The 14,347-nt window shown below is 39.8% G+C and overlaps 1 pseudogene; it reads right to left on the bottom strand.

The window, feature by feature from the left end:
* Window positions 1-11,135: 11,135 nt before the first annotated feature.
* On the bottom strand, window positions 11,136-13,914 carry LOC143534855 (U-box domain-containing protein 17 pseudogene; annotated as a pseudogene).
* Window positions 13,915-14,347: the final 433 nt, after the last annotated feature.

Below are 14,347 nucleotides of genomic sequence, written 5' to 3'. Positions count from 1 at the left end.
GATACACATATTAATCTGAACCCATATGGTAAGTATAATCCATTAAAATAAAAGCGATAACAATATAATATGTTGATAACAATATAATATGTCCAGAGTCTTTCACAATTAAGGAAAATTCGTCGTTGAAAGTTTAAGTCTAGTTTGTGAACCTTTTTAGAAGTTGGCCTTCTAATCTAGTGACGTAGGGATGATGGTTAAAACTTAGGATCCTAAAATCTCATGTTCAAAACCTAACTCAAAGAAGTTTTCTAACAGCGATGGATTACCTTTTTAATGCATGGTGTTCCTGAATGAGTCAAGTCTGGAGCGTTAAAATCAGTATGTACGTACCTCTTTAAGGTTTAGTTAGACTCTCCCACCCTGTTTCCAGCCCCAGAACATGGATAAGTTATAATATTAAATGTTTTTCTTATAGAGAACACTTTTAAGGAAAACTTACTTTTTATGTATATATACTAAGTCTTGCCATAGACGACATGTTCTTAACATAACTTGTCAATAATAGGCCAATTAGTTATATTAAATATACTTTTATGGGTAATGTCTAATAAATAAACATAGTGACATGACACAAATGAGAAACATGCAAACATGCATAGTTGATGGGTTTCGGTTTGAGTCACTTTATGACCAAACAGCCACAAATTTATTTTGGATGCGCCTCAAGAAAAAACGCTAACACTAACCTAGAGATATTCAAATAGTAAGAAATTTAAAGCTCGCATAAAATAGTTCGCTTGATTTTGTGAACAAGCCGGCTAAGCTTAGTTTATTAACGAACTGAGTTTGAACCGATCCTAGCTCAGCTCATTTAATTTGTTAGTTAAGCTCAAAGTTAAATATTTTATATGTTAATGCATTCTTACTTATTCTGACCCCGCATTTTATAACATAGGTTCACAACCATGATATTCACACATTAATAACTAATTTGGTGATGTTTGTCTTACTTATGTTATTTATTATTTCGCTAATTTGGTGCCAAGTATTCAACGCTCATGTGTATTATTGTGAAGATCTTTGCCCTAACTTTATTTATTGCTCATTCAGTCCGGAACTTGGAATTGTCCTACCCGTTTTAATTTATTTCTCAGATAATTTGTTAAACCTTACTTTGTCGAACTTTATTTTAATCTTATTTTGATTATGTTATATATTTAGTAGTGTAATTTGATTTAATCTTGAAATGTTGATCATACGTATTTCGTATTGATTTGTATGTTATTAAAGGTTTTTAGTTCTTTCATAATAATGTAGACTTTCTTCTTAGAAACAATCAATTGGTACAAAAGAAACTCCATGTAATGATCATGTTAAGTTAGATTGTTTAAATAGCTCAAAGTCTCTCGAAAAAACCGGAAATAACTTACTCAAAATTGACTTGATTGTAAATAAGTTGGCTCGACTTCGTTTGTAAACCAGTCAAGTTCAAAATGACCCCCCGACTAGACTCGACTCGGATCAACTTGTAATGAGCCCTACATTAATCCAACAGATAAATTTGTAACTAATATTGAGGGCCGGAAAGTATATATGTGAAACCTTTGTGACAAAAGTCTAATTACCAGAAGTATATAAAAAAAATTGTATTCAGCTGGTTATGTTTTGGGACCACTCATATTACAATTTAGTCATTTTAAACTAAGATACCTGTCTACAAATTTATTTATTTTTATGTTTTTTTTAAGAAAAATCAAATCCAATTTAAATGATAACTAGCCTAAAAGAAGGCGGTGGTGCGATGGTGGTCGAACGGGAAGAAAGCAGTGGTGCGATGGTATGGTGGTCCAAAAAGATGAAGCGGCGATGCAATGTTGGTTAAAGGGAGTGGGAAATATATATTCTATAAGTGATGCATCAACATCTTCTGTATGCATGAAAGTACTAAACAAAGTTGAATAGTAACTTCTCCTCACATAGTAAATTTGTCTTTTAATATATGTAATAATTCCTAAAATAATTAGGTAAATATTAATTTTTCTCCTTTAGCGGCATTTATTCGTGTTGGAAGATTTGAGCTGTTTGATTTTGATACGAGGAACAAACCACTGTTTCCCGAACACATGATAGGCATGTTTGAAATAAGACAAAAGAATAATCAAGCTCTCGTGATCATGTATCCATATAGTCAAATTGAGCTAATATTTTTTTTATATGTTTTCAGATGAAATTTAAAATCGGTCGTTGACTAATTTGCATGGGGAGAATTGAAAAATAAAAATATTGAAGATTCGAAAAACAAGACGAAATACAAAATGCCCTTTTTAACACCGGAACTTCATCGTATTACTGTTGTCAAAAGGCAAACATCATATCATTAGACTAGTCGATCATGGATGAAATACAAATGTTTAATGTCCTTGTGTGCAAGACACACTATTGGTTTTAACTTTTAACGAATCCATTAAAAGGACGAGATCCATGCCAAACATTAAATAAAAACAATGAGTTTAGTAATTTGTTAATGATAAAAGAGGAATGTAATTTTGTAAAATAATTAGCCTTTAAATGGTCCTAATCATAATTCGGTGGACAAAAACCTTGTTAATAATACTTTCCAAAATACATGATGAAAAGACAACCACTTATATTTCATTTTTTTAAGCCACACAAAGGGCCGTTGGTGCTTGCTTGCCATCATTCAATTATTTTGACTTTTTTGTTAGTCAAAATATGCATATACAAAGTCTCATTCCATCATGTGAATTTATGCATTGCCTTTACTTTCCAGTTTCCACTCCTAGGTTCTAGATACAACCACCTATTCAATGCCTTGTCGGCTTGTACGTCATGCACTTCCACTTGTACAGTACAAACCCATCTTGACGTGTAAATGTCTTATTCATTGCCACATGGAAAGATAAGAGGTGTTTAGCCTTTATATTATTATTTTTTTTTTTTGAAAATTGACTTTCATAAAAAACAAACACAACCAACGACTATCACCAAGACGGAGAAAGACGCTGAAATCCAAAAACCAAAAACAACAATCACGTTACATCAAATAAACACCATCTTTTCCAATCCACTACCCCTATCTTAGATCTATTTTTGTACCAAAGAAAACCCAAAGATTTTATATCCGCAACCATTTCTACCACCTTAGTGTTCTTACCCGAAAAAATCTTTTCATTCCTAGCCCGCCAAATCCTCCAACAAGTAATGATGACAATTCCATGAATAATCAATCTCTTGTTCCCCGTCGCACCACAAACCTTATGCACTTCCACCAAATCATTGACATGAAAAACAAAAGATCTAGGGATGTTGCACCATGAACCAATCGCATTCCAAACGGCCATAGAAATGAAACACCCGGTTAACAAGTGCTCGAGCGATTCCTCATTACTCTCACATAAATCGCAACTATGATCATCACAATGCAAATGACGTCTAGCTAAAGCCTGCTTGGTTGGAAGACTATCCAGAACGGCCCTCCACATAAAAATATTACATTTTTTCGGGACCCAATCGCTCCATTGGAAACCGAAACTCCCAGCATCCACAACGGACCGCACCATCCATCTTTTAATCGCCGAAACCTCGAACTCTTTGCAGCTACCAACCGCCCAAGACCATGAATCTTCACGGTCAACCATCACCACCCCTTGAAGGAGATCTTCCAACTCTTGCTTCTCGATCACCTCCTGTTGGGAGCAAGGAGCTCTAAGCCAATCCCACACAATGCGACGAGAAGATCCAGTGACCACCAACCAATCTGCTAACAAGACATTTTTATGTTTTCTACCGCATATAAGGACGGATACTTGTCCATAATCGGCGCCGAACCCAACCACAAATCCATCCAAAACCGAACTTGGCGACCATTCCCAACTGTGGCCCGGATCACTCTATTAAAACTCACACCATCAACCTTAAATTTGTTCCAAAACATAACACAATTCTTCCAAACCCCGGGAACCCCATTATTAACCGGAGCAAGCCCCCAGCAGCGCAAGGACCCGTGAATAGACAACACTACTCTTCTCCACATCGCGTGATGATCATTTAGAAATCTCCCAAGCCATTTAGTAATCAGCGCTTGATTATTAACCTCTAAACGAGCGATACCTAAACCCCGTTCTTTTATAGGTTTGGTGACTACCTCCCAAGCCACCCATGACATCTTCCTCACATCATCCGAACCACCCCATAAGAACCTTCTCATCAAAGCTTCTAAATCATTGGTAACCTTCTTGGGTGCCTTAAAAAGCGAAAAATAATAAGTGGAAAGACTATCCAACACCGATTTAATAAGGGTTAACCGACCGGCAATAGATAACGAATTAACTTTCCATTTAGATAGCCTCTTCTTGAACTTGGACACAACCGGTTCCCAATTAACCACCCTATTCATGTTAGCGCCAACCATAATCCCTAGATAAGAGAACGGGATTCTACCCGGCTTACAACCCATGAAACCAGCTTGGATATCGATCTCACCATCTTCTACATCTACTCCAAATAACACTGATTTATGGAGATTAATCTTTAGCCCGAACACAAGTAAAATATGCGAAGAATAAGTTTCAAGTTATCAAAATTAAAAGAAGACCACTCTCCCATAATCATAGCATCATCCGCATAAAAAAGATGGGATAAAGTAGGACCTTCATTAGGAAGAGTAATACCATGAAACGCACCTATATCACAGGCTTGTTTCAACATACCTGAAAAAGCCTCCATCAGAATAATAAAAAGAAAAGGCGATAGCGGGTCACCTTGACGAATGCCTTTATGACACCCAAATTCGAATGTAGGAGATCCATTAACAAGAACAGATGATCTGGTCGCCAACAAGATACCACTAATCCAATCGCACCAGACCGAAGGAAAACCCATCTGAGAAAGAACCGACAACAAGAACTCCCAATTCACATTATCAAAGGCTTTATCGAAGTCAATCTTGAACATAAAAATTCTTCTCTCCCTCTTCTTAGCCCAAGCAATAACCTCATTAGCCACCAAAGGGCCATCAAGAATATATCTCCCGGATAAGAAAGCAGACTGATGCTCTGAGACAATCTTATTCATAACCGTTTTGAGTCGATTCACTAACACCTTCGACACAGTCTTTAAAATACAACCAATGAGACTTATCGGTCTAAAATCCCCCAAAGAAGACGGATTGTTTACCTTAGGAATTAAGGTGATAAAAGACGAACCAACCCCCGAGCAAAAACTTTTAACCCTATGAAAATGATCAAGAATATCCGCAAAATCCTTCTCGAACAACTCCCAAAAAAACCGAATGAACCTAAAATTAAAACCATCCGGCCCAGGAGCTTTGTCACCACCGCCTTCAAAAACCGCCTTCTTGATCTCATGCACGGAAAAATCACTGATCAAAAAATCCGCCTCCACCGAAGACAAGACCGAAAACCCATATCCAATCAACCGAGGCCGATGTGTAATAGATTCTTTAAACTTACCAGCAAAGAAACGCAAAACTTCCTTTTTAATGAGAACTGGGTTTGTTTCCCACGCCCCATTCACTTCCAAACCCGGAAAATAATTTGAAGCTTTACGTTTATTAATAAAACCGTGAAAAAATCGAGAATTTTCGTCTCCATGAATCGCCCAATTACATCGAGCCTTTTGCTTCAAATCCCGGTAATAATGATTATCCAACTCGCCTAGCCGTCTTTTAATTTCGCTTAAAGACCATGTCTCTTCTTCCAACAAATCCCGGACCTCCATGGTTTGGTCCAAATCACGCAACTCTTGCTCCAATAAAACCCTTTCCTCCTTTTCTTTGGCTTTACAATCGATCGCCCATCTAGTGATAGCATCACGCAAAGCTTTAAATTTATACAACAATCTCACGTCCGGAGAACCATGAAACGAGCCATCAACAAGCGTCTTCTTAACCAACGTCCCAAAATCCTCTCTACCAAGCCATGAATTGAAAAACCTAAACGGTTTGGGACCATAGTTCTTGGAAGAACCAATTTTCAAAACCAACGGACTATGATCCGGCTTATTCCTTTCGAGAGCAATATACTCCGCACACGGCCATTCCATAAAGAAATCCCAATTAACGAAGATTCTGTCAATACGGCTTAATTTATTTCCTGCAACAAAAGTAAAACGCCTCCCTTTCAAGGAGTACTCGTGAAGATTCGAATCATCAATGAAATCGTTAAACTCATTGGCCTCACCCACATTAAACAAAGAATTCCGCCTATCCTCGGCACACCGAACCGAGTTAAAATCTCCTGCCACAATCCACCTCCCATTACCCTCCCCGATCAAATCACGAATTTCCCCCCAAAGTGCTCGTTTAGTAACTAGATTTTGAGGAGAATAAACATTGAGAATATGAAACAAGCTACTCTTTCCTTTCACAGTGCCCGAAACTAGAAGCCAATTATTATTCTTGACCACCCTTTCCATACGAAAGACTTGGGAATCCCAGATCGATAATAACCCACCCGACCTTCCAGACGAAGGAACCCAATCAAAAGAATACTCACCATAACCCCAAAACCGTCCCACATCCACAGAATCCAAGGAAACAAATTGCGACTCTTGTAAAACAATAAAACTAACCTCATGATTGACTCGAAGACCTCGAATCCAATCGGCTTTGCTAGAACTCCCTAACCCACGAATGTTCAGAGAAAAAACATTCATTGAACACCTTCTTGATAGCCTTCGGAAACAAGAACCTCTTTAACATTAGAAACAAAATCTTGCAAATTCTCAACACCTAACGCCTTACTCAACTCAATGGTCTTCTCCAACTCCACCTCAAACGGACCTTGGTGTTGCACCGGATCAATACCTCTACCAATCATCGAGGGCTCCGCAGTCTCTCCCTCGATGTCTCGAACCACCTCCGTATTAGTAGACATCCCTTTGTTAAGATCCGGTGTTAAGAACACTCCTTCACCACCTGTCTCGATACCCCTAGTAACATCCGAAGGCACGTGCATAATACCGATAAACCTATCAAGATCAAACATATCTTTATCCTCCCTTGGTCTCTTCTTAGGACGCTCCCTAGAACCACTACCCCCACTCCGATTAGAAAATAAAGACTTCTGTCTGAACTTCTTATGTCCCTTGCCTTTCAACACAGAAACATTAGTACTATCAACGTTACCATTCTCGACCGCCTCCTCATTAGAATGATCATAAGAGTTCGAAAACTCCCCGACCATCACGTTAGAATTATCGTTCACACAACCATCCAACCCATTAACAACATGTTCCCTGACAGAAAACTCATTAGCTTGAGAACATTCGCCCTCTTCACGATGCACATTATGGAACTCATCCTGCACGATATTATCATCACACTTATCCTCCTTCGGTAAAACGGAACCATCATCCTCTTCATACTCTACTACACATTCCGGTATCCATTCCCCAACATCTTCATCCACCCACACTTTTAAAAATTTTTCCCCTCCAATTAATGTCCACCCGATCCACAATCCGTTTGCACTCTTTACTCAACACACCGATGAGAGCATACGATAAGTTGTTCTCTTCACCTGATAAGGAAGCCGATTGAACCACCTTGCCAAATCTGCTTCCAATCAAATCGAATACCTCGTCTAACATCAACTGAGCCGGAACCCCATGAACTTGGAGCCAGGCGATCCGACCCTCCTCCACTCTAGTTCTATCAGACCAAGGTTCTAAAAACTCAAACCAGTCTGACCATTTGTCTATGTCATTCAGGAAGGCATCCCTATCCCCACTAACGTAGAATACCAACACCACTGAAAGCCCTCCCAGATACTTAATCTCTAATGATCTCTGACCATGCTTCCGAACCAACTTTTTCAGAGAAGTTAACGTGTGAAGATTCACCACCCTCCCCGTAAGAGCACATCCCTTCCAATGAGAAAACCGTTCCACCGAATCATCCACCTTAATCTCATCTACTTTGTTCCGATTTAACAAAGAATCAACAAAGGAACGCCCATTACCAACTGATGCATAGGGAACCACATTCCTATCGGATCCTTCGGAACTAGGGTTTGTTTGACCACTAGGTTTTGCATGGCTATTAACAGGAACCGAAGCCGTCTTCCTCCTATTACCAGAGTCGGGTCTATGTAGATTCTCACCATCCACAAACCGAGCAATCGCAATAAACAACTTATACGAACCGATCCATACGTCTGATAACTCATCTCCCAACCGTTTGACATCTTTCACCTCGGAAAACGATACGAAAGCAAACCTCTTGCCCCATTTATCCAGCTTCCTAGCTATATAGGAACCTTCGTAACGACCAAAGCTACCCATAACATCTTTTAAGTCTTGCGAAGAACGCTTTGGGGGAAGATTTGAGACAAAAAACTTCGATAAAACCTTGTTATTACCTTGAGCCTGATGACCATTCCGTTTCCCTTTCCGATTACGTGGTTGTTCCCATTCTTCTGAATCCATGCCGCCGTGGATCGTGGTCAAAGCAGCGGGGTGGAGGATCGTCGAAGTGGAGGCTGGGCGGCTGGGTCGGTTGGCGGCGACTGTGGAGGAGAGGGAAGAGTGAAGGTGGAGGAGAGGGTTTTCCGGCGACTGTGGAGTGGTGGTAGCTGTGGAGAGGGGTTTTCAGCGACTGTGGAGGGTTTTCCGGTTTTCCGGCTGGGTCGGATGGCGGCGACTGTGGAGTGGTGGAGGCTGACGTGTGGTGGAGGAAAGGGAAGAGTGAAGGTGGGAGATTAGGGTTTTCCCCGTAGGGTGGCGGCGGCCGGATCCCCTTAGAGTTTTCCGGTGAGAGGGAATGCTCTTCTAATAATATCCATAGCCTTTATATTATTACTATTTTTTTAAGTTTAAAAGGTTGGATACTTGGATTCAGCTATATAAGCACTTTTCAAAGGTATTGAACAGCTTTTAATATATTTAGACAAAATGGTAAAACAGGTCCTTTATGTTTTCATTGTTTTTCAATAATCGTTCTTTCGAAAACTTAATGACAGAAAACATCGTTTATGTTAAAAAATGTTACACGGTTCGTCCTTTTCACTAACGAGGGTTAATTTTTCTCATTAAATCCAGTCATGTGCATCTCATGTGAGATCAAATTAGTCTTTTTACCCCTTCAAGGATTATTTGTGTAATTGACTTAAAATCTTGACTTTAAATAAAAGTTTTGTAAATTTATACATTTATTTATGTAATTAGATTAAATATTGCTCTTTTATCATCTTCTTCATTACCATCCAACCCATCACCAACATTCAACACCATGAACTCCGACCACCACCATTCAACACCGTCAACTCCGGCCACCACCACCAATCACACCGTCAACTCCAGCCACCACCACCAATCACACATCCACCGGTTGTAACACTCCATATCTTTAATGTTTTTCCAATCCACTAAATGCTTGGATCTTGAACACCACACATTTCAAAAACAAACAAATCATACCCAAACTCTCGTTCTCTCCTTGCAACCGGCCACCGAAGGCAATCATCTCCCTCTCGGCGGCAGCTCAACCACCATTATACGCCACCAGCAAACCACCTTCCTCCTTCACCTACACCCCTCGGCTCCATCTCCACAACCCCTAACTCTCTTTGTCTTTACCGTAACACACCACACGGCAGCCACCACCACTCTCCGTCGTAATTAATATCACCACAACTCCGGCCACCACCGTCCTCTCTCTCTAAACCATGTCACGCCACCATTGTCGGATCTGTAAACCATCTAACGCCACCATCATTTAACCTCGCCGGAACCCCACTAAAACCCCCATATCCAACAAAAGCCCTAACTTTGATTTCTCCAATGGCTCAACGATTTGCCTCTGTCAATTTAAATTGACAAGAGGGTTTTTGTTCGTTAGATGATTACGACCCTACAACGCACAAGCACTATCCGATTGATGACAAATTGAAGGTGATTGGCTTGACGGAGTTCTAAATTCGACAGATTAATGACCGATTGAAGGTGATTGGCTTGGCGGGTGGTGGCGGCGGGTGGCTGGGAGTTGGTGGTTGTGGGTGGGATGGTGGCCGGAGTTGGTGATGGTGGATTGGTGGTTGCAATGGTGTAGAGAGAGAGATGGGATGAAGTTGCAGGTTTGTTAGAGAGAGAGAGGACAAACTTTATATGTTTCTTAATGAAATCATATGGATTGTAGAGAGAGAGAGTTTAATTGTTTTTATATATATTTATTTAATTTATTTTTAATTAATAAATAAATATGTAAATTTACAACCTACCCTCACATGCTTTGCACATGACCAAAGTTAACGAAAAATTTTAACTGGGTTAGTGGAAAATGACGTGATCTGAAACATTTTGGAAACATAGAATATGAAATCTGTCATTAAGTTTTCGAAAGGACGATTATTAAAAAATCATGAAAACATAAAGGACCTGTTTTGCCATTTTTTATATATTTAAGTACAAGCAACCATATAACCAAATATTAAATAAATGAATTTATGAAATTTTAAAACTTATTTATAACAATACATTGTAATATTTGAATGATACAGAACCCATTGTGATACATAAACCTTAGAATATGTCGTATTATGTTTCATTGGATGATTATGTAATTCATAAAACTATAAACCCTAGACGATCACATCATTATCCTAAAAAAGAAAACCCTACATATGCATAGGTTACCAAATAAGACAGCGAAATGTCGGGTTCTATTTCATTGGATGACTATGTGATCCATAAGACTATAAACTCTAAACGATCACATTATCATCCTAAGAAAGAATACCCGAAAATAAGACAGTGAAATGCCGGGTTCTATTTCACTGGTTGACTATGTGCTCCATAAGACAATAAACTCTAGACGACCACATCATCATCCTAAGAAAGAAAACCCGACACATATACATTGGTTACTAAATAAGATAGTGAAATGTCGGGTTCTGTTTCACTAGATGACTATGTGATCCATAAGACTATAAACCCTAAAGGATCACATTTGTCATCCGATGAAAGAAAACCCGACATATACATAGGTTAACCAAATAAGATAGTGAAATAATACTATATCCATTTCATAACGTACCCCTAATTCATGCCACATTTTAATCATTAATTTCCTCTTATAATGATGTAAAGTTTAAAATATTTGATTCAGCAATATATAAGCACTTTTGAAAGGTAATATTAAACAACTTTCAATGTATAAAAGCAGAAGCATCCAAAATATTAAATAAACGAATTTTTGAGATATTAAATAACAATACTTATACTTCGTAAAATTACAAGAATGAAGACTCCGATGATCCATAAACCTTAGACAATCACACTGGCCATCCTATGAAACAGAAACTGACATGGACATGGACACCGAAACCGGCTCAGCAGGAAAAGCAGATTCCAAATTTCCGGTCGTCGAGTTCGCGGCAAAACCATAACCTAAACCCATCCTTAAACCATTATAATGCAAAGAATCATAATGGCAACGTTGGAACACCCGAGCAAGCGATGCCGCCTTCCTCCTAGCTCGCTTAGTACCCGTAAACAACAAACTTTGAATCAAACCCGCCAATGCCGGAGCTTTCAACACCCGCTCGGTGGTGTCGGCACCACCTCGTCGGCAAAGCTCGAGCAACGCTGCCACCGCGTTCTCTTTCCCTCTCGGTGTCCCGCACCTCATCATTGAAATCAAACTGACCACCGCCTTTTCTTCCGTCCCGACCGCCTCAGCCCCAACCGGTTGCCTAACTATCAATGCCAACGCGCCAGCCGCTTCTTCTGCCACAGTTTCGTTTTCTAATGACTCGATTAACGCTTTAACCACCCCGTACTCGATCATTTTCACTGTGTTCTCCGTGTGGGTCGATAGGTTAAATAAAGCAGTTACCGCGTCTTTTTTCCCTCTTGGGGTACCGTCCCTTAACAAGCTCGCTAATGTCAATAACGCGCCTTCTTCGTCCGCGATTTGTTTCTTGTAATCGTGGACAGCGGAGAGACTGAATAATGTGGCGGCTGCGTTCTCTTGTGATTCGATTGTGTGCCCGGATTTCAAAACGTTCACGATCGCTGTTAAACACCCGTGTTCCTCCATGATCCGCGTTTTATTCTTGTCATAAATCGAAAGATTCAATATCGCAGTTACCGCATTCTCCTGTGCCACGGGACTATGTGACGAAAGCAAAACTTTTAAATGAGGAATCACACCCGACTCAGCGATAAACCCCCGGTTTTCCCGCCCAGTCTTCGCCAAGAAACGAATTTCGTGCGCAGCAATCGCTTTACCACAATCCGACCCGTTTTCCAGCTGCTCGATCAAAAGCTGAATGGTCGCTTTATTCGCTTCAACCGCAGCCCGGCTTGCCGGGGCTGCGGGAAACGACTCAGACCCAAGACCCGCATTCTCCGGAGGAGTATAAGGAATCTTATGAGCCATACACCACTGCACAATCAAGTTCCTAAGCGCCCGATTCGGCACAAGCTTCTTATGCACAAGAACCTGCCCGGTTTTCGGGCAACTATTATGCCCTTCCTCAATCCACCTCGAAATCGAACCTCGGTCAAATGTCTGCCCGGTCGATATAATCACCGGATCCATCATCAAATCCAACGAAATCGGGCAACAAAAATCCTTCGGAATCGTGATAAACGTATCCGCTATCTCCTTCGAAATCAACCCCCTCTTCTTCCCTCTTTTCAACCTCTTCCCCATTGCAATATCCACCTCATCTTCTTCAAATCCAAACAACAAAAACCGACAATACCTAATCATAGCAATAAACCCGCCAATAACCGAAGCCGACGGTTCAAGATCACTCTCATGGTTCACAATTTGCTCTTCCAAATACTCAATTTCAACTCTGCAACCCCTAGCATCACAAACCCCCAATTCCTTAACCATAAATTCATAAAATTGGTCAAAACTCGGGATCTTTCCGGACCCGAATTCGTTCAACAGACCGAATAGCTTCAATCGCAACGATTCGTCGTGTTGGTCAATAAACAATTTGTCTCTAACCAATTGGGATTTGAGTAAATCGATCTGTTCTCTAACATCTTTATTAATTAAACATAAACAACTCAATTCATTAATCGGAAGAACATCCAAAAGGGTTGCAATTTCTTGATTCAAATCATGAAAGTGACCGGAAATTGAAGGGGTTTGAAGCAATAACCAGAACTTACTCGAATGGGTGACGTAATCAAGTAATATCTTTGATCGGTAAAGCAGAAGGTACAACTCCTTAAAGCACAACACCACCGTTGACGGTAGGTTTGAAACGACGGCGTTTTGTTGTTGGACGGAATCTAATAACAATACGAATAAGTCGACTTTCCGGATGAGAGATCTGGAGTTCTTTTTCTGAAACGACGGCGTTTTGTCGGAGAATGAGTTGATGAGATCCGATGCGACGGTGGTTAGGGTTTTGAGTAACCCCACGACGTCGTTTTCGAGATGCACCGGCGCTAGGAAGGCGTCTAGCGACGGCGAACGGCTCCGGCGTAAGGAGGAGAAGATGGCAGCTGATGCCATTGATAGGTTTTGTTCAAGATTTGATTTTGAATATGGGTTTTGCTCAGAATTTGATTTCGTTGATGGGTTTTGTGTAAATCTTGATTTTGAAGATGGGTTTTGCACAGAATTTAAATCGGTTGATGGGTTTTGAGTAGAATTTGATTTTGAAGATGGGTTTTGTATAGAATTTGAATTGGTTGATGGGTTTGTGATGAATTGATTGAACTGGTTGAAGAATTGAAGTAAATCTTGGTGGTTGAAGAAGGGGGTGGGTTTTATTGTTATTTGGTGGTGGGAATCCGCGTGAAGGAAGACTAGAGAGATGAATGAATCCTGACGTTTTAGAAGGATAGGTTGAGCTGGAAAGAGTAATGGTTTTATCTTTTTATTTGTTAGCAAATCATGTAGTCCATACCAATTTTCTTGACAAACAACTTTTTAAAGTCAAACACCATTAAACCCATTGAACCCAAGAAGCACTTAAGAATTTAAGACTTTCTCTAAATTTGGGTGATTTTTTCTGTAGGAGAAAGATTAAGATGTGTACAATGGGACTATGGGAGGGAGAAGAGAGAGTCGGTTTTATGATAGAACGTTTTTAAACGGACGTTTGTAAATGAACAGAGAGAAGAAAATAAGACTGTGTTTCTGTTTGTTTTGACGGTTGTGAGAATAACAGTTTTATAGGTTTTAGGTTGTTGCATGATGAGAACGTTTATTTAGACCTACATATGTCGGAGAAATTCAATGCGAAAAGAAAATCAAAAGACGTAGATGTTGTCCTTTGTATATTTCTATAAGTGTTAACAAAAATTGATCGTATATCTTAATTATATAGTTATAAAGTAATTAAACTACCTTATATATACGCACGTGCTATTTTCAATTAAGTTATAAGTAATG

This window comes from Bidens hawaiensis, unplaced genomic scaffold (genome assembly GCF_021521415.1).
Source record: "Bidens hawaiensis isolate Kalapana, Puna unplaced genomic scaffold, B.hawaiensis_p1.1 tig00010347_1, whole genome shotgun sequence".
Classification (NCBI taxonomy): Eukaryota; Viridiplantae; Streptophyta; class Magnoliopsida; order Asterales; family Asteraceae; genus Bidens; species Bidens hawaiensis.
Note: the sequence above shows the minus strand (reverse complement) of the source record. Positions and strands in the feature narration are given on the sequence as shown.